This window comes from Nylanderia fulva, unplaced genomic scaffold, assembly GCF_048542155.1.
Source record: "Nylanderia fulva isolate GAGA-0341 unplaced genomic scaffold, ASM4854215v1 Scaffold11, whole genome shotgun sequence".
Classification (NCBI taxonomy): domain Eukaryota; kingdom Metazoa; phylum Arthropoda; class Insecta; order Hymenoptera; family Formicidae; genus Nylanderia; species Nylanderia fulva.
The window spans coordinates 896,888-918,170 of NW_028189302.1; the positions used below are offsets into that span (position 1 = coordinate 896,888).

Genomic DNA, 21,283 nt, shown 5'->3' on the forward strand with positions numbered 1-21,283 from the left:
TCTCTTTTATATTCATGAAGTAAAAGGCAAAATTTTTCTTATAATTTAAATTATAAATAATTATTATAAGAATGATTTATAGAAAAATGCTTCATACTTTATAAATACCCATACAGTACAAAATATTATAAACGTTTTCAAAAAATATATCTAAATATGTCTATAAAATATTGCATAAAAACATTTTAAAATAGTTTTAGGAATATTTTAAAATAATTTAAAATTTTTTTATGATAACATTTTTTATAATATTTAAAACAATTTTTTTAAATATTTTTGAAAATGTTCTTTTTTATCGCTCAGATATTTTCTTAAATATTTGATACATATTTTGGAAATATTAATTAAATCTATATATAATTTAAATTTATATATAAAACTATTTTTGAAAAAGCAGACGTAGAAACATTTTAAAAATATTTTCGAGAATTATTTTATCTTTTAAGAAATATTTTTAAAAGATTTGAAAAATATTTTGTGCTGCATCTCTATTGTTTTGCGCTGATAAATATTTAACAATCATACAATTACACTTAAATAATATTAAGAACAATTGCATTCTCTCTGACGTAAAACTATTTGCAGATTTCCTTCCTTAATCATAACCGTGGTCGAATATAAATATTTTTAGAGCACGTCCACGCACTATATAAAGATCCGCGAAAACGGTGACGTATATAAGCTAAAGGAGAGCCGATCGTAAACCTAAAAAGCCACCTAGGAAGCAGCCGTGAAAATCGGACGAGGTGCAAGATGGTGGCTCACACGTGTTCATTAATAGCATACGTCGGTTCCCGCCGATGGTGTTCCCGAGAAACTCGGGAAAGAGAGGAAGAGAGAGAGAGAGAGAGAGAGAAAGAGAGAGAATCATTCCCCTTTTCTCGGTCGCGGGAAAAGTTGCCGGCAAGTAAAAGCCGACGAACATCGTCGCCTCGCCCGCAATCCCGAGTAACTTCCCTCGCTAGTCGTCGCGCTTCTCGCGGAAAATGTATCTATCCGTACTGAGAAATTCGGTGCAGAAAAAGTTGGGCAAACGAGGAAATCTCGAAACTCGCGACGCGAACTTTCTTTAACGACGATACCCCGTATCGCAGTATCATCGCGGGCTTAAACGCGGTCATTACGAATCTCAACGCCATTTTTTACCGAATTTTTCGACGAAAGACAGGACAAATCCCCGCGGATAATTTAGAATGATAATGCTCTCCGGTTAATTTTAACAATTGATTTTTTTCATCCGTCAATGCATCATTTTTTATGTCAATGTATGAATACCAACATTGCGGTTTTTTACAACAGCTGCTGGATTTTATATAATTTGTATTACACGTGCAGGCAAAGTGGCACTTTGTGTGCGTGTTTTCTGTGCGGAAAGCGGCCGATTTCCCACGCCGCCATCTAGCGGCGACGCGGTGAGTGAATAAGCCGCATTCAAAACCATTGCCTACGGCTGAACCGTGTTCAAAGTCATTGCCCACGGCTTTAGCCGTGCCCAATGACTTTGAACACGGCTATTCCCGCACCGTGCCGCCGCAAGATGGCGACGTGCGATCGGCCACCTCGCGCACAAAGCCACTTTGCCTGCACTTGTAATACAAAATAGTATGTGTATCACGTGCGGATTGACAATTGTTCACTCGTGTGGGGTGGTCGCACTCGCCTTCGGTTCGTGCGTCCATCCCCCGCACTCGTGACCAATTGTCAACTTTCCGCACTTGATACACAATATACTATTATTATGTTAAAATTTTATATTATATTTTAAAAGATTATCAAAGAATATCCCTTGCATACTTTAAGTGGAAAAAATCTCGACACTTTTTTGACATTTAAAGCTTTAGCTCTAATTGAAAGGGTTATATAAATCGAAATTCATTTTTCATATCAATGTATGAGTACCAACATTACGTTTTTTTTTATAACAACTGCTGAATTATATATAATTTATTATGTTAAAATTTTATATTATATTTTACAAGATTATCAAAGAAGGTTCCTTGCATACTTTTAAATGGAAAAAATCCCGACACATTTTTGACATTTAAAGTTTTAGCTTTAGCTTTTATTGAAAAAGTTATATAAATCGAAATTCGACATCTGCAATTAAAAAAGAAACGTTTTCCCTAGATTTTTTTCCGTATATTCAGATTTAACGTATTTATAATTGAAACGTCGTCACGTCTCGCATCGACGTGACGCGGCGAAATCCTGAAATTTCCTTCGGCAGGAGCAGAAGCGGAGGCAGAATCCGCTACAATATTACGACGAAAGGAAAAGGACAGCCGTAACTCATCCCTGCCACGGAGAACGTTTTTAGGTCGCGTAGTAAGACGCGGGGTGGGAGGGGGTGGGGGTGTCTGGATGCTGCCGCATCGATCCGATACATCACGGGGGCATTTACATCCCCCCACTCATCCCCGTTTTTCTCTCTCTCTCTTTATCCCTTCTGGAGCTCCGTCTCGGGGTGGTTTTCTCCCGCTCGGCCGCTTATGCCGCCACTTTCTCGCGAGCGCTTGCGCGGGATTCTCCCTTTTCCATCCCCGACTCTGCAACCACCGGGACTCCCTCTCCCTTCCGTTCTCGACGATGCAACGGCCATTGTCTACGCGTCAAATCTTTCCATCCGAAACGATAGTCCGCCCGATCGCGATGAGGAGCGGTCGTTTACACGATTTTTCCAACTTTCGATCGTGCACGATCGAGACCATCCACGACGGCAATGATTCTCGAGGAGAATCTCGTAACCAAGACGAGAGAGACGCGAGATCGAGGAGGAGAATTCTTTCCCCAAAGCATTTGCGTTTAGTCGGACGAGTAATTTTTTTCGCTTCTTTTTTTCTATAAGAAATATTTATTGAGGAAAATTATATTTGTCATTATTTTGGAATAAATATGTAATAGGAATTAATTATGTTAAATTGTGAAGGAAATTATATTAAGAATATTTTCGCGATTTTTTTATAGTAATAATGCTTCCGAATTATCGATCAGCTGTTCTGCTGTCACTTTTACTCTACTGTAATTATCAGTGATATTACATTTGAAAAATCATACATTTCTTTAATTGCGTATTATTCGCGTTATATTTTTGAATATACATAAATTAAATTGACATTTTATTTGTTATTATCTTTTCGCGAAAAAAATATTATAGCTGAGGTGTCTCTGTGCACTTGAAATTTAGTTATCATGTCTAAATTTTAACGGTCATAAATATTTTTAATGGAGAAATTTTTGTTGAATTAAACAATATTATTATATTAAATAAATAGAAATCAATATATAATATAAATAAATTATATTACAAATTTTATAAGAAATTAAGAATATTAAGAAAATTTCCCTGATTTTATTATGATAATGCTTCCGAATTATCGATCAGCTGTTCTGCTGTCACTTTTACTCTTGTAATTATCAGTGATATTACATTTGAAAAATCATACATTTCTTTAATTGCGTATTATTCGCGTTATATTTTTGAATATACATAAATTAAATTGACATTTTAGTTGTCATTATCTTTTCGCGAAAAAAAATATTATAGCTGAGGTGTCTCTGTGCACTTGAAATTTAGTTATCATGTCTAAATTTTAACAGTCATAAATATTTTTAATGGAGAAATTTTTGTTAAATTAAACAATATTATTATATTAAATAAATAGAAATCAATATATAATATAAATAAATTATATTACAAATTTTATAAGAAATTAAGAATATTAAAAAAATTTCCCTGATTTTATTATGATAATGCTTCCGAATTATCGATCAGCTGTTCTGCTGTCACTTTTACTCTTGTAATTATCAGTGATATTACATTTGAAAAATCATACATTCCTTTAATTGCGTATTATTCGCGTTATATTTTTGAATATACATAAATTAAATTGACATTTTATTTGTTATTATCTTTTCGCGAAAAAAATATTATAGCTGAGGTGTCTCTGTGCACTTGAAATTTAGTTATCATGTCTAAATTTTAATTGTCATAAATACTTTTAATGGAGAAATTTGTGTTAAATTAAACGATATTATTATATTAAATAAATTATATTAAAGAAATAGAAATCGATATATAATATAAATAAATTATATTACAAATTTTATAAGAAATGAAGAATATTAAGAAAGTTTCCCTAAATTTTATTATGAGCATCAGCTTCCGAATTATCGACCAGCTGTTCTGCTGTCACAATATTGCTCTACCGCAATTGTGTCAGTACCGTATTAACTGTTACAGTAATTATTAATCCACTTTTATTACACATACGACTCGAGCCGAAACATCGTAAACCCCTATGTATATATGCATCTGTAATCAGTTCTTTTTTTTCTCTAAGCAGCAACTTTTCACTCGCCTCATCGCGGCATCCGGGAAATTGCGGCGCATTGTAATAAATAAATGCGTAATGACGATACGCGCCACATATCGCACGGAAAACGCCGGCGGATTTTCACGGACACGCGCGTGACCCATCAACCGACCGCGCGCGTTAAAACATCAAACAGACCGGGAGTTTTTCATTCTGATTGTTGCGCGCGCAATTACGAGAGATAATATCGTGCGTGTCGAGTTTTTAGCCGCGATGAAAACGATGACGTGCGCATGTGAGTTTTAATAGTAACAGTTTTCCCACGCCGTCTCGGTATATCGTTTGGAAAAATGCTTTCCTCGAATTTCTTTCCTCGACATAATTTTAGTTTTATATTTTACACGGTAGGAAAATTTGTTTTTTTGTTAAAAACGGTACCCGTTAAAATTTTTGTATTAAATATGTATATTTAACACATGAATGTGTTAATTTAACATGTCGGTGTGTTAATTGAACTTAAATGTTAAATTATTAAAATAATTGAAAAAGATGTAAAAATAATACAAGATTTATTTGTTAAAATTTACAGAAAAAATGTTGATTTTTTATTTTATAATATAAGTAGATGATAAAATCTAAAATTAACACTTTTTTAAATTAATTTTTACATTAAAACTATATTAATTTTACGCAAAGTTTATTTTAAGTTATTTGAAGTTTTGTATTTATTTTGTGTTAAAATATTAACACAAAATACAAAATGATAATAACACAGTATTTGTATCTCCATTTAACATATTGTGTTAAATATTATATTAAATAAACACAAAAAAATTGTGTGAATCGTATGTGATATCTGTTAAATTTAAAACAAATTTTTCAATGTGTACATTTAAAACACCAATTTAAATGGCATTAAATAAATGAGAAAATAGCAAAAACGGCAAATATTTTCGTTGTTACTAGAACAACTTTTAATCTTTCTCTGAATGAATAGATACCCAGGTATCCAAAGCAACTTTAAATGTTAATAAATCTTCTTCTTCTTCTTCTTCTTCAAAAAAAAAAAAAAAAAAAAGAGTCTTTAGTAACTTAAAATATATGTAACGAAAAAAATTTTTGATGTCCAGCAGTTCTACAAAAAAATTATCGCATGTGTCAAAAACACGCAATTGATACCCGAATACATCAATTGCTGAAAAACTCCACATTGATAGAAGGATTAAACAAAATCACTTTGCTCTTTCGTTCTTTGAAACTAAAAATTGTTCTTACCGGAAACGTCGAGTTTTACGAATCGTCTTATTCTCACGAGATGATTTAAAATTTTGGGGACACAAATTATTGGAACGTGATCCGCGAAGAGACCACGCCCAAAGACGATTCCTTAAGCGAGCCGGTATCAGGAAGCAAGCAAGGAGTCTCGGGTACACGAACCGATGGTAGATGACGAAGAGAGCCAAGGGTTGGAAAGAAGAAGGGCTGGAGAAAACGGGAGGGAGGGAGACTAGCTCTTTGTCTCGGGGGTTCGGATTCTGGAGATAGAGGCTAATTCCTGGCAGTCACCCCTCGAGGAATGTCGACCTCCGCCCGGCGCACAAACTCTCTCTCCTCTCTCGGTCTACCTTTTCGCCCTTTCTCGTCCTTTTCCTTCGTCTAGTTGGATACTTTGATGTTCCTAATTTGATTGAAGGAATCCGCCGTACGGATCCTAACTTCGTCTTTATTGATTGCTGTTTTGTTCAACGTCCGTTGTGTGTATCGGAGGGCCTTCGGCTCTCCTCTATCGCGAGATGCAAGCGGTATCCAATCCGAAATCCTTTCGACGTGACGTTTAAATTCCCCGCCGATTGCCCCCCATCCTGTCTATTGTAAAGACGATTCGCTCGCTTGAAAAACGCCCCGACGAAAAAGGATCGATTCATTCTCGCGATCCGATTGCGACAGCTAATTTTTGGGAAGAGCACTAATATAACAAAAATATGTAAGACAATGAGTCTGATCTTGAAAAGAGATCAGCTGTTCCCCATACAGTACTGAAAGATTGCAGAAATATTGTATAGGTCTTACACATAAATATTGTATATTGGTTGCGAAATATTGCTGCATCATTGGTCCAAGATTGCTGCAACGACTAGATATGGCCGCTTTTTGTAATATTGCAATGGAACATTACAGTAACATTGTAATGTAATTTTTCTAATGATGAATAATAAAGAGTTGCAGACTTAATAATTTATAAAATTTACAAAATTAAAAATTTTGTTTTTAAAATAAGTATGTAAAGTACAATGAACAGATTTTCATTAATTCGAATATTTATCTCTCTGATTTCTGAGAAATCAGTTCAGTATGTACTTTAACATCTGAATTCCCCGTGTTGGGATCACGTCCAAAAAATCAAACTGATGTAAAGATGTAGGCATGATACTCTTAGTCTTAGAGCTAGTTAATTTCACCAACCTTTATGTAACTAAAATTTAAGTACGGGATAGATAGAGGATCGCGCGCCGCATAGCGGTAGATAAAGCAACTAGCGATTATTAAATAATATTTGTATTATACGTGCAGACAAAATGGCACTTTGTGTGCGTGTTTTCTGTGCGGAAAGTGGTCGATTTCCCACGCCGCCATCTAGCGGCGACGCGGTGAGTGAATAAGCCGCGTTCAAAGTCATTGCCCACGGCTTTAGCCATGGGCAATGTATTGAACACGGCTATTCCCGCACCGTGCCGCCGCAAGATGGCGGCGTGCGATCGGCCACCTCGCGCACAGAAAACGCGCACAAAGCCACTTTGCCTGCACTTGTAATACAAAATAGCATGTGTATCACGTGCGGATTGACAATTTTCCGCACTTGATACACAATATACTATTTTATATTACATTTGCATGTTTCTGTGATGTCTCTACAATGTTACATTGTAACTCGCAAGATTGGAACGTTGCTGCAATGTAAATGCAATGATCTGTGCTGTATGGGGATCGTCACACATAACCTAAGCGTCATCAGAGGCCGGTTTCTCCCGGCGTTTTCTCAATTCCAAATTTCTCCCAGCCTCAGCAAAGTCTCTGACGCTCCGGGCAACTTATGCTAGCGACAGTTATTACGTCGTAACTATCAAGAGAGAGAGAAAGAGAGAATCGTCGAAAATTCGTTTTGATTATATCGGAGTCGCTGCTGTCGTCCGGCTTCTAATCTGATTCGAGCCGCTTATACGGAACCAAATGTCGATATCTACTCCCCGGCCCGGAGACTTGGACTTCCTTTTTTCCTTGGTACATTCCACTTCCCTACCAGAGCCTCCGTCGCCCCGTAAGGAAAAAAGGAATGCTATCAGGAAACCCGATAAAGAGGTGGGAGGAGGGAGTCCGCGAATTTTCTGCAAAACCAGGAGAGAGAGAGAGAGAGAGAGAGAGAGAGAGAGAGAGATCTTGGTCGGAGCTTGCGCTCGCCCGTATCTTATCGTGAAGCAGACGTCCGCGGCAGAGAATCCCGGGCGTCCCATATAGGTACGTACCTGTATTATATCTGCGTCGTTCACATATCTGGATAGAGAAGCGCATCATATTCCTCCGTATACCTTCCCTTAACCTATACATGCACTTGCCCATCTACCTACAGTACCCTCCACAAGTTTGGAAACGTACATTTTACAGTTAAACAATTGCATGGCAGCGATCTGTCATAAAGAAAAATGTCATTAATTATTTTACGTTTATTTTACAATTCATTTTATGACAGATTTATTCATACGAAAAATCTGCACAGATCTGTCAAGAGGATCCTCTTAATTTGAGAGAAAAATTCTCTAAAGAAATATTCTTTAATCAGATATTCGTAACATGCAAGAATATAAACTTAATTGGGATGTTTTTTATTCATTGTCAGGCAGCATATTATTTGAAATATTATTAATCGTCATAACAAAAAACAGTCTTATAAATGGACATTTGTTATTTATTGCATATACAGTACCCTCCACAAGTTTGGAAACACTTTACATTTTACAGTTAAACAACCACGTGGCAACGATCTGTCATAAATAAAAATATCATTTCAATATTTGACGATTTATTCATACAAACAATCTGCGCGGATCGCTGCCACACGATTGTTTAACTGTAAAATGTAAGGTGTTTCCAAACTTGTGGAGGGTACTGTATATCGCACTGTATATAGATATATACATACATATATGTATATCGATGTATGTTCGTATCGTGTATGTATACGTATATATGAGAATATCGCGCGCGTGTATCTATATTATATCTCGCGAAATATCGAATGGACGTCGTATCTTCTTGTCATCTCGAGCGAAGACGATGCTGTGCTATATAGGATGTCCTACTGCATGCCTAGAATGCGCTCCGAATTACCAATCGGGTCGACAGTATTATTTATACGAAATTCCGATTGCATTTCGAATGATAAATCTCCCAATTCGCGACGTAACCTGAGAAAATTTAATTTGCATATTAAAATATAAGAATAAATATTATAGAATATGAAATATTGATATCATATATTTTAATAAATTATTCATACAATATATTTGTTCTAGAAATTATATTTTTTAAGAATATTTATATTGATTTTTGTTTAATAACTAATATATAACTAGGATATTATATTATTTTTTTATATTTTATTCATCTATAATTTTTATTTTTTTATACTTTTATTTAGTTTAGTGAGATTATGGCGAAACCAAAACTGCAAGTCGATAAGCATAATTTTTAAAATACACGTCAAAAGCTATGTATTAAAATACACATTCTCTCAATTTTATTAAATATGTTTTTAAAATACTGGATTTTTTCTTCTTGTGTTGTACAACGAGGACATATCTCTTTCATAATAAATAAATATATATGTACTTGTACGCGAAATACACACTTACATACATATCGGGACAAAGTACCCATTACCAGTTTCGAGCGGTATTAATCTACTGCTGGCTAATTGCATGTCGATTACAGTGATCGTAACGAGTGCCGATAAATACTGGAATCAAAGTGAAAAGTTTCCGCTCGAAACATTTTAGGCCATGCGTGCGATACTAAGTGCTCGATGGAGGCTGCTTTGATCGATATAAAATATCGTCAGGCCATTTGCGAGATATTATTCTACGTTACGACACGCGAAGTTCCTCATCAGAGTTTACAGACTAAATTATAGTTCTTCGGATGCATTATATGCCGTTATTATTCTCACAATTAAATTGACAGATCCGTACAACAAATTTTTATTTTATGCATTCATGTTCTACAAAGACCTTGGTGAGTTTACATCATGTAATCATAGATTGTACTAAAAGTTTTTTAAATTTTTGCGAAAAGATACATCAATCAAATTGATTTCAAGTATCGAACGCAAATGATTTTTTTTTTTTTTTACATTTATTTTACACGATGATGCGAAAAATGGAGCTTTTTACGATATACAAAAATGATGGAACGATCGATCTCCTTTCGCCTTTCACCGCTCGAGTTTTGCAAAAATGGCCGACGGGCATGTCGAAGGACGGTTGTCTCCGGGAACGAGAACGGTTTGAGGACGGAGGGCAGCACAATGGCATTACTAATGATTTTAGTTCGGCGACCCTCAGGGCCGTCATATCGATACGCGATAGAATACCGCGATACGCGGGCAGAAACGCCGGTCGGGGATAAACCAGGAACCGCCAAACCCTCCGCTTCCGTTTCTACTGACGGCGAGGAACGAAAGGGAGAGAAAGAGAAAGAAAGAGGAAGAAAACGTGTTCCGAAGCGAGTTCAGGGGTTACGTCTACTTGATCGACCCCGCCGACTATCGATGATTTCGTTTACCTCGAAATGGAAAAGAGCGAATAAAACCACGGCCAGTCCTATATATATATATATATATATATACCTTATAGTCCAATATCGATTCTCGAGAAACGCCGATGCCTTCGATTAGCTCGATTGTGTACTAGATAAATTCATTTTTACTTTTTTTTTAATTGTCTTCGCGCTCTTCTATTTAATTATATGTTAAATTATTGTTATTGTAAATATATATATTTATATTATTTATATTTTATTGTATTTATTTTATATTATTTTTATATTAATTCATATTATTTATATAATTCTTTATATTTATATGTTATTGCATTTTTACATTATTTTTTTATCGTAAATAATACATTAAATAATATATATACACTGTTCAAAATAATTAAAGGATCAAAAAAAATTGTCCAAAAAATAGGCAAATTTTAAATTAGCTGTAACTTTGTTTCGAAAAATGATAATTTACATTTTAAAAAAGGATTTTAAAGCTTGAAATCTCTACTTTCAAAAGATCATAACTTTCTTCATTTTCTTCATTTCCGATATTTTTTGCATACAGAAAACGACGAACATAACGAAATGAAATTTGTTTTCTCACTTTGTAGACATGTCGCATACACAAGAAGATTTAAAAAAAATTGTTGATCTTTTCACATTAAAGCTTGAAGTTTTTCCTGCAAAATCATTTTTTAAAATTTAAATTCCGACCTTTCCTTATCAAGTTATCGCAAATTAAAGAGAAAATGCTATTTTTACTTTAATCGTTTATAACTTGATAAAAAAAAATCGAAATTTAAATTTAAAAAAATGATTTTACAGGGAAAACTTTAGGCTTTAAGATGAAAATGTCAAGAAATTTTTTCAAATCTTCTTGTATATACGACATGTCTACAAAGTGAGAAGAAAATTTTTTATTCATTATGTTTGTCATTTTTTGTATGTAAAAAATATCAGAATTGAAGAAAATGAAAGAAGCTATAACCTTTCAAAAATAGAGATTTCAAACTTTACAACCCTTTTTTATAATTTAAATTATCATTTTTCAAAACAAAGTTACAGCTATTTAAATTTGCCTATTTTTTGTTTTTTTTATCCCTTAATTATTATGAGGAATGTAATATAAATATATAAATAATATAGTAATATATTTACATTGCATAGCAAAGATATTAAATCGACGCATTTAATTTATTTTTATTATTTTACTTTATGTGTAGATTATAATAAATTAATAATCCAACTTTTTTGCTACAGTATAATTAAATATTTATTTAATCGTTGCTTTGAAAAAGATATTCTCGATGTCATAATATAACTAATATTATAATAAATTAATAATAAAATTAATAATAAAATTAATAATATAATATAATTATAATTGTTTGACGTAGAAGGATCTGCGAAAAAGCTCGCGTGTTGACGTGCAAAAATTACGAGAAAACGAAAGGAGGAAGCTGTACATTCGGCAGCGTCGTTTCGGGAACTGTTACATTCCCGCGAGGCTGCACGGGGTGCCTTTACCCTCTCTTTCTCTCTTTCTCTGTAACAGCTAAATGTCTACGTTCCCTCCAGTATTCTCCACCAGTTCCCTCGCACTTCACTCACTTCGCCATTTCTGCGCCGGAAAATCCCTCGCGGCCTTCACTCAATCATACGCTATTTGTGTCGCGGCGACCACGTAGCCACACAATCGGCGCAAGAAAAAGGTGTCCATCGAGCAGAAGAAAACTCACCCTCTCACGCCTGGCGATCCTGGCGTCATTCAGGTCCCTCTCAACCCCACGTCTCTCCACGTTCCTAATCGCAGTTTTGCCGGGATTGGTCGTTCATTCGTTTTGCTCTTAGAATTATTTATTACAATTTAAGGGGATGCTGTTATTGTTCTGTTTTACCAACTTTAAGTTAGATTAAGTTTACTTTTTATTGAATATACGGATTGAAAAATCCTCCACAATAAAAGTACTAATAATAATAATCATTATGAAAGCCATTTTCATACCTTTTGAAGAAATCTAAATCATCTCTTAAGGAGATGCTGCCGTAGTTCTGTTTTACCGACTTTAAGTTAGGTTAGGTTCACTTTTTGTTGAATATACAGATTGAAAAATTCTCCGCAATAAAAGTACTGATAATAATGAATTCTTTCATGTCATCTCTATCAGGAGCGCCATATTTTGTGCACAAATAAACTGCAGAACTTTTGTATTAAATAAATATTGTTATGAGCTGATGCAAAAGGCCGATGAAAAACTGTAATTTTTTAACTCTTATTGTTTTTTTATACGAAATTCCAGCTTTCAACCCCGTTCATTATTATCAGTACTTTAAATGTGGAGGATTTTTCAATCTCTATATTTAATAAAAAGTGAACTTAACCTAACTTAAAGTCGGTAAAACAGAACTACGGCAGCATCCCCTTAAGAGATGATTTAGATTTCTTCAGAAGATATGAAAATGGCTTTCATAATGTGGAGAAGGATTTTTTAATCTGTATAGCCAATAAAAAGAAAAGCCCTTGAACTCAAAGTCGATAAAACAGTCATGGTCAGCATCCCTTTAAGCCGCGCAAAATCGTGCAAATTATTATTCCGACATATGAATTAATTTGCAATGTCTAAATAAATTTTTAGAGTTTCTCATAAATATTAAATTCCATTTCGCGGAACATATAAAATGCACTGATCGCGGAAAGTTGCATTAATCCACAATTACAGCATCATAAGCGTAAGATTGCGAAGATATTCTCGCTTGTAATTTGGCTCCTCGATTAACAATCATCATCGTCTCTTCCACCTGCCCACTTATTACAATGTGGGATGGCAATTTCCTGCGGCATAAAAAATATTATTTATTTTGCTGTAATCCGACGCGCTGGCGCGTAGGAAGCGGAACGCGCCTCTTTTGCTGCCTTTAAATCTCGTCGAGTCACTACCGTTAAGTACGATTAATTATTTTAAGCTTTCCAGTCCGCGAGCATAGCTCGGCGGCAGGCGCATTGCTTTCCACAATCTGCGTAAATCTCGCATGCCATTTGCATTTCGGAAGGCTTTTTTTCTTCGATTTGCCTCAATATATATGCGCTCGCTCTATATATTCGCGAGCCGTAATTAAAATTGATTTCGTAACGCTCGATGCATAGCACGATGCACGATGCCAGATACGCGGTGCAATAACTCACAACTCACAAAATTTGACGTCCGTAGACGAAGATTCCCGGTTATGAGAAGTAGAAAGCATTCTCTTTTAATTTTTTAATTTTTTTAAGGACTATTCCTCTTTACCAAAAAATTATATAATTATTATAATAAATATTTAATAATTATAATAATTATTATATTTAATAATTATAATAATTAATGTAATATTTATATATTTAAATTATATAATAATTAATATTAATATTAATTATTTAAAATATTTTGTATATTTTATTAATATTAATTTATATTTAAATCTATTTCTTATTCAAATTTATATTTACATTTATAAATTATAATAATTAAATTAAATATATTTGGAGGAAAATTGTACATGTAACATGAAGATATTTTATTAATCGCACAAAAAAGAGAGCGATAATAATGAGTTAATACAAAATGTCACGTTCTAAAATTATATGTTGTGCGCACTAACCGCGATTTATCGTAGACTAGCCACCCTCTATCTTATTCCCCTATAGAAGCGTCCTCCAGTAACTCCCTGCGACGAACAATGTCTCTGTTTTCCGCTTTTCCCCCGCCGCGGAAACCATTTTTATTCGCCGCAGTATGCGCTTCATAATCTTTGTCGACTCCTCGAATGTCAGACTTCTTCTTGCCGTACCCGTACACATCCCCTTCTCTCTACCCATGTCCGCGATCTCCCCTAGCCGAATGTTGTCTCGCTTTCTTGCCAGAGTTTCTCCTCCAGGATAGAGATCGCCTTTGTGCTTCCATCGATTCTGGCTGACAGGTGGAAATGGACGATTAAACGATCGACAAACCCGCCAAGAATTGTCTCGAAGCGTTGGCCAGTACTGCCGCAAAAAGCAGTCGCATTCAAAACAAGCTGCTTTTTGTAACTTGCCATTTATGTCTGGAAGATTAAAAGAATAGAGCAAAAGGGAGCGGGAAATGAGAATGGGGAAAATTTTTTTTAAGCAAGTACAAATGTTGCTTTCTCTATTATGACGAACGTATACGAATTTCAGGAAATTTTTGAAAGCAAATTTTATTCAGTCCTGCCAATTTTTGTATAAAATATATTGATATTCGTACAATGACGAATTTTTTTCAATTTGTTTGAATGCCAAATAGTGTAATTTTGAGTAGAAGTTTAATTTTGTAGGATTATCATCATAATGCATATTATTTTATTGAAAAACAATATAAAAAATAGATAAAAATTTTTTCTTGTTCGTTATTCATGAATTGTAGTTCACCAAATTTGTGCGATATTTTGAGACTAGCATTTGTTTAGGTTTTTCACCTTTTGGGATTTTTTTATATTGATAATTGAATAAATTATTTTAATTAAATAATTTTAATTTAAAATAAAATTAATGTTTTTTCCTAATAAAAAATCTAGCTTTTAAAAAATTAAGAATGAGATAAGTAACATAGTGTATCTAATATCCGGAAATTAAGTACTATTTTTTACATTTTTACTTTAAAAAATATATTATATTGTGAAAAAAATTACGCTTATTTATCACGATTAAAAGTATACTAAATGTTTATTTTTTAAAAAGATTTTTTCCAAACATGAGGCTTTAAAGATGGATATTAGGCACACTTCCCTTACGTAGTATCGTTGAATATATACGCGCCGGGTCAGGAAGGAAAAGTAAGCGAGAGGGCGATGAAAGGAAAAGAGGGCGGAGGGTGAGTTGAAACCAGAAAGGAGAGCAAAACGATTTAGGCTAAAAGAGAAGGACGATTATTTATGGGACGGTTGTGGATGGCGGTGCGTCCGTGCTATGCATAGACAGCACCTCGTTCCGGCTGGCAAACGAATGGCTCATTTTCCGTCCGCAAATATACGGAAATGCTGCTCGAGAACGGCATTTCTTAATATTCGCCGATATCAGAAGAGATAAACCGGGGTGGTAAGCCACGTTTCCATAGAAACGCCATATTCAGCGATCTAACGTGCAACGCATTATTGCGATACATTATGGTTTTGCATCTTTCTGACTCGGTAATATTCAAAAATTACGAATCAATATTTTTAGCGCAGAAGATACGGAGAAAAAACGCTTCATAAAATATGTTAAATAAAATTAAATTTAAATTAAATTCTTAGCCTTTTAAAAATATAATAAATACAAAAAATATAATAGTATATTGTGTATCAAGTGCGGAAAGTGAACAATTGTCAACTTTCCGCACGTGATACACATACTATTTTGTATTACAAGTGCAAGCAAAGTGGCTTTGTGCGCGTTTTCTGTGCGCGAGGTGGCCGATCGCACGCCGCCATCTTGCGGCGGCACGGTGCGGGAATAGCCGTGTTCAAAATTATTGTCCACGGCTGAAGCCGTGGGCAATGACTTTGAACGCGGCTCAGCCGTAGGCAATGGCTTTGAACGCGGCTTATTCACTCACCGCGTCGCCGCTAGTTGGCGGCGTGGGAAATTGGCCGCTTTCCGCACAGAAAACACGCACACAAAGTGCCATTTTGCCTCCACGTGTAATACAAAATAATATAATATTAAAAAAATGAAAAAAATATAAAATATCAAAAATTGTATTAGTCATTTTTTCTTCGAAACTGACACGTGCCTTTATACATATACGTCATTGAGAATCATAAAATAGAAAATAAAACGAAAACTAAATATTCCCCAAATGTCACTCGAATCAACTTGTCAAATCGCACAATCGAACGTTAAATTTCTCAACGGGGGACGTCGAAAGAGCGCGAGAACCACATCGTTATTGGAAAACGGCGAAGGCCAGGTTTTCGACGAAAATCGTCGAGGAAAGGGAAGAACAGTGGCCGGAGGACGAATGCAGAATTTTCAGAAGAGCTTTTACGAGTCACATATGTGACCGCCATCTCCTTTATCCCCCGCTTTATATTCCCAGCACCGTGTGTTACATCCCTCCTGTACCCTCCGGCTACCTCTCGACCCCCTTTTTCCTCCTCTCCGGTCGTTCCCTCACAGGGAGGCAGTGTCGACGCGCACCTTCCTCCCTTAAAGCCGACCCTCGAAAGTTTCGCGGGAAATTCCTCCTTCATATTCACAGGGGAGTGATAGTCCGCCGATAACCTAACAAATTTCCGACCTTCCCACCCCCTGTCGAGGGATACACGTTGAGAACGCGCATTTAAATCCTCTTCCGCTCCAGCCCCTTCTTTTCGCCATTCCACCCCGACCGAAAAGCATGGTCGGCCGCCACGACCGCCCAGGGACCGATTCTTCCCACGCACAATTTACAGTTTCACATTTTATTCCCATCGCGCGTTCGACAGCGGGGGGTTGAGAAACGGGGGGGGGGAGGGGAAGCGGAGGGCCTTCACTCGGATAAACTCGTTTCTCCCTTTCGGTCGCCAATCATCTTTCCTGCCGTAGGTCTCTGCGGTTTCTTCTACGGAAAACGGGGATCCGTCCGGAAGTCCGCGAAATTGTTATTTACGACATTGGAGGAATCATATTTGAGGGGGTAGAGAAGGGAACTGCGTGACTCTTGAAATCATGCTGAGGGAAGGGTAACGTGAACGATTAAGAGATCTAAACATTTATTTTTATGAATAAATTTGATATAATATATTTAAAATCAGAAATTATTTTTTTTTATTATAACACTTATTAATGTTGTTAACAGTATTAATAATTATTTTTTATAATAACATTATTAATAATTATTTTTATGAATAAATTAGATATAATATACTTAAAATCAAAAATTTTCCTTTTTTATAATAACACTTATTAATGTTATTAATAATAAGTGTTATTATAAAAAAAAAAAATAATTTCTACTTTTATGTATATTATATCTCATTTATTTATAAAAATAATTATTAATACTATTATTGTTATTAATAAATGTTATTATAAATATAATTATTAATAAGTGTTATTATAAAAATAATTATTAATAAGTGTTATTATAAAAAAAGGATAATTTCTATTTTTATGTATGTTATATCTAATTTATTCATAAAAATAATGTTTAGATCTCTTAATCGTTTATGTCACTCTTCCCTCAGAATAATTTTAAGAGTCACGCAGTTTCCTCTTCTGCCCCCTTGAATATCATTCCAATATCAAACACAAAATAATTAGTAAATAACAATTTCGCGGACTTCATAACATTAATAAGTGTTAATTTTTTATATACAGAGTGTCTGACATAAAGTGTTATAACAAAAATATACAAGTAGATCTCGGTATTTGGAGACGATTTTTCCTCAGCAAAAATGTCGAGAGAGGCCATCATTTTTTGTACGTTTCCAATTTTTGCCATCATGTATCTCTTTAAAACTAAACCTTAAATTAAAATTTTATTAAAGCAAACTTTACTTAAAATTAATTCGAGAATATGGTTTTGTTAATATTTCATTTCCACAAAGTTTGCGAAAAACCCTTTATTTTCAATCGCTTATAACTCGAAAATGGTTAATGCCTAAATATTTTTGTATACGTATACATAATTTAAAAATTTTTTTATAAAACATTTATTTCTTGAAATTTATATTTATGTTTCGATTAAGATATCAAATTTAATAAATGAAGACAGCATACTTTCTATATCGAGATGTAAATTGATACATGTGTTTTGCTTGCCAACTTGCTTATATAATCACATTAGCAAGCTATTTACTTAACACGTGTATGAGGACCCAATTGAGCGTAACGCAGTACTTTCCCGTAATTGAATAATCGGTGCTTAATCAAATGTTAATCAAAGTAAGATAACCATCGGACAGGTCATTTATCGTGGTAAACCGAGCGAGTGCTACGTAATTATTTATGCAGTCACCTGAATAATTGCCAGAGAAAAATTAATGAAAGATAAAGAATTGCGGAATATTAAGCGTGTCCGGTCATAAGAGCCTGGGAAGTAATTAAATCAACGATAAGCTCGCGATTTATTCGTATACTGAGAATATATTCCATTAATTTTTGTAGAGTCACCTTTAATTGAAAAACACCCTAAGAAGTAATATTAATTACTACGCCTGAAACGTATCAACATTTAATTTTAAACACATGTTATCATACATATATATTTATTTAATGTTCAACCTTATATGAAGACTGAATATCCGATAATAATTCAATGAAAAGAGTATTAAGATTATTCAATTTTAAAAATCTTTTATTGCAAATTTTTTTATACTTATATATATATACATAATATTTATTTAATGTTCAATTTTATTTAAAGTCTGAAAATGATAATAATTTAATTGAGCGCTTAAAACAAAGAAAATTTATTGCTTCGGTTTATTGATGCTATTAAATGTGATAATTGTTATAAAGACAGTTTTCTATCAAGATTTATTATATAAATGAGACAGAACGCAAGTCGGAGAACAAAAGTAGTTCAGAAGTGAACCGTTACGTCGTATTTATAATCCGTTCGACTATGTGGGCGGTCATTGATCATCTGATCTACGATCGTGTGACTAATCGATCGCTAGATGCGATTATAAAATACGTTCTAATTTAATTTTTAACGCTCGGCCATCCGAATCGAGAAGCGATTCGGTTTTCACGCTCAATCCTTGTTTTTTCCTAAATAACTGATTATCTTTTTTTTTTTTGCGCATATCTGTTATGCTATAGTTTGATGCAATAGTTCGAGATATGCTTATCATTCTTCTCTCTTTCAATTTTTAATATTGCTATATCTTAGCAAACTTTAAGAAATAATTTAAAAAAAAAATTATGATAATTAATTTTAATCTTTAAATAAATTTGGAAATCAAGGAGTTTTAGAAAAAATATTTAAGGTAATAATTGTAGAGTTTTAAGGGAGATATATCAGTTTCTTAAATGGAACCATCTTAATTTTTTATTTATATAAATCAATTTTTCTTTTATATATATAAATCAATATTCCACATAAAAATTATAAGGGATAGAATAGTTAAAAATTTCGAATAATTTACGATATTTTATTAATTTGACGTAATTTATGCAAACTCTAAAATATTTAAAAAATATTTAAGGTAATAATTGTAGAGTTTTAAGGGCGTCATATCAGTTTCTTAAATGGAACCATCTTAATTTTTTATTTATATAAATCAATTTTTCTTATATATATATAAATCAATATTCCACATAAAAATTATAAGGGATAGAATAGTTAAAAATTTCGAATAATTTACGATATTTCATTAATTTGATGTAATTTATGCAAACTCTAAAATATTCTTTTTTATGATCTTACTTCTGAATACTTTTATGCGCAAAATATTTGTTTTGAAGAAAAAAATACGTATCTGGTTAGCTGCAAATTACATACTTTTTACACGTGTTTTCTTTGCTACCTTATTACACAGAGACGAAATTGTCGAGCGCGTATTGCGATTTTTATAAAATGTAATTGCGGATCGTTTTTAATGCGCCTTTTTTTTCACGCAACACACTTCTCGTTTTATTTACAGCACGTGCGAACTACGGCCGGTCGGCGGGGCGTTAAATTACAGAGAACGAAACGACGACGGCTGCCGTGTGCGCGGGACATTAAAATGCCGCGGCGCAAAAATCTCCAGGTGGGAGGCACCGTGAATGCATTTTGCGCATTTTGCGGTCACGCGAATCTGCCGCCGATCGGCACGAGTTACGGCGTCGCGAAACGGTTGGCCGCGGACACGTCCGGAAGTCGATGACGGAACGGCACCGCGGAGGAAAGAAGCGGAGCCATTAAATGATCTCGACGAACGAACGGAGAAGAAACGAATTGATCAACGTTGCGGTCTGAGGATGCAACGCGAGCTGCTCGAGACAGCGTATTCCTAATAAGTGAGTGCTGCAACTCTCGTAACTATATTAGTCATAGTTGTTCAAGTATATCTGTTGTATTCGAAACCTCCGAAAATATAACGAGATAGAAAATGTTGGATAAAAAGAATTTTTGAAAAATAACAGATTTGCGGGGCTTCGAGATTTGACATTTGGTGTCCTACCCCATACAGCACAAAATATTTTTTAAATCTTTTGAAATAATTCTCGGAAATGTTTTTTAAATGTTTCTATGTCCGCTTTTTCATGTTTATAAAATATTTTTGAATGCAGATTTAAATTAATTTTTCAAAAATATGTATCAAATATTTAAGAAAATATTATCTGAGCGATAAATAAGAACATTTTTAAAAATATTTTTAAAAGTTCTTTAAAATATTCAAAAATATGTTATTACAAGAACCTAAAATATAACGAGAAAAAAATGTTCGATAAAAATAATTTTTAAAACAACAGATTTGCGGGGCTTCGAGATTTGACATTTGGTGTCCTACCCCATACAGCACAAAATATTTTTTAAATCTTTTGAAATAATTCTCGGAAATGTTTTTTAAATGTTTCTATGTCCGCTTTTTCATGTTTATAAAATATTTTTGAATGCAGATTTAAATTAATTTTTCAAAAATATATATCAAATATTTAAGAAAATATTATCTGAGTGATAAATAAAAACATTTTTAAAAATATTTTTTAAAGTTTTTTAAAATATTCAAACAAATGTTATCACAAAAAATTTTTAAATCATTTTAAAATGTGTTTATGCAATATTTTATAGAAATATTTTTTGAAAACATTCATAATATTTTGTGCTGTATGGGACATAATTTTGTGAGCTGAATCTAGTCTCAGTATTTGAGCCACGTCAGGTTTCCTTGGCAAATAAAAGTAAATGTCTAAAATGACGATTTTTGCCAACTTAATGCCAACTTTATTTTAGAGACAACACTTTTTTTAATATTTTTGATATTAGAGTACTAGTCTTCCTCTTAAAAATCAATTTTTAATCGTTACGACATTTTATTCTCGAGATATATCACGTTAAAAATATTAAAATTACAAATGAATATACATATGCAAAATCCTATACATAAAACTTAGAATTTAAAAATCTCATATTTACCCCAAAAACATAATAAACCCAAAATACAAAAAGCATGCATTTGTAATTTTAATATCTTATTTAAAA

General features: G+C 33.7%; 1 pseudogene across 1 annotated transcript in view; it reads left to right on the forward strand.

Moving 5' to 3' along the window:
- LOC114945691 (uncharacterized) overlaps nucleotides 1-21,283 on the forward strand; it is a 75,822-nt pseudogene that overhangs the window by 52,487 nt on the left and 2,052 nt on the right. The window contains exon 3 of the transcript XR_014925918.1: nucleotides 19,740-20,097. The product of XR_014925918.1 is annotated as an uncharacterized LOC114945691 (transcript). The remainder of the gene's footprint in view (nucleotides 1-19,739; nucleotides 20,098-21,283) is intronic.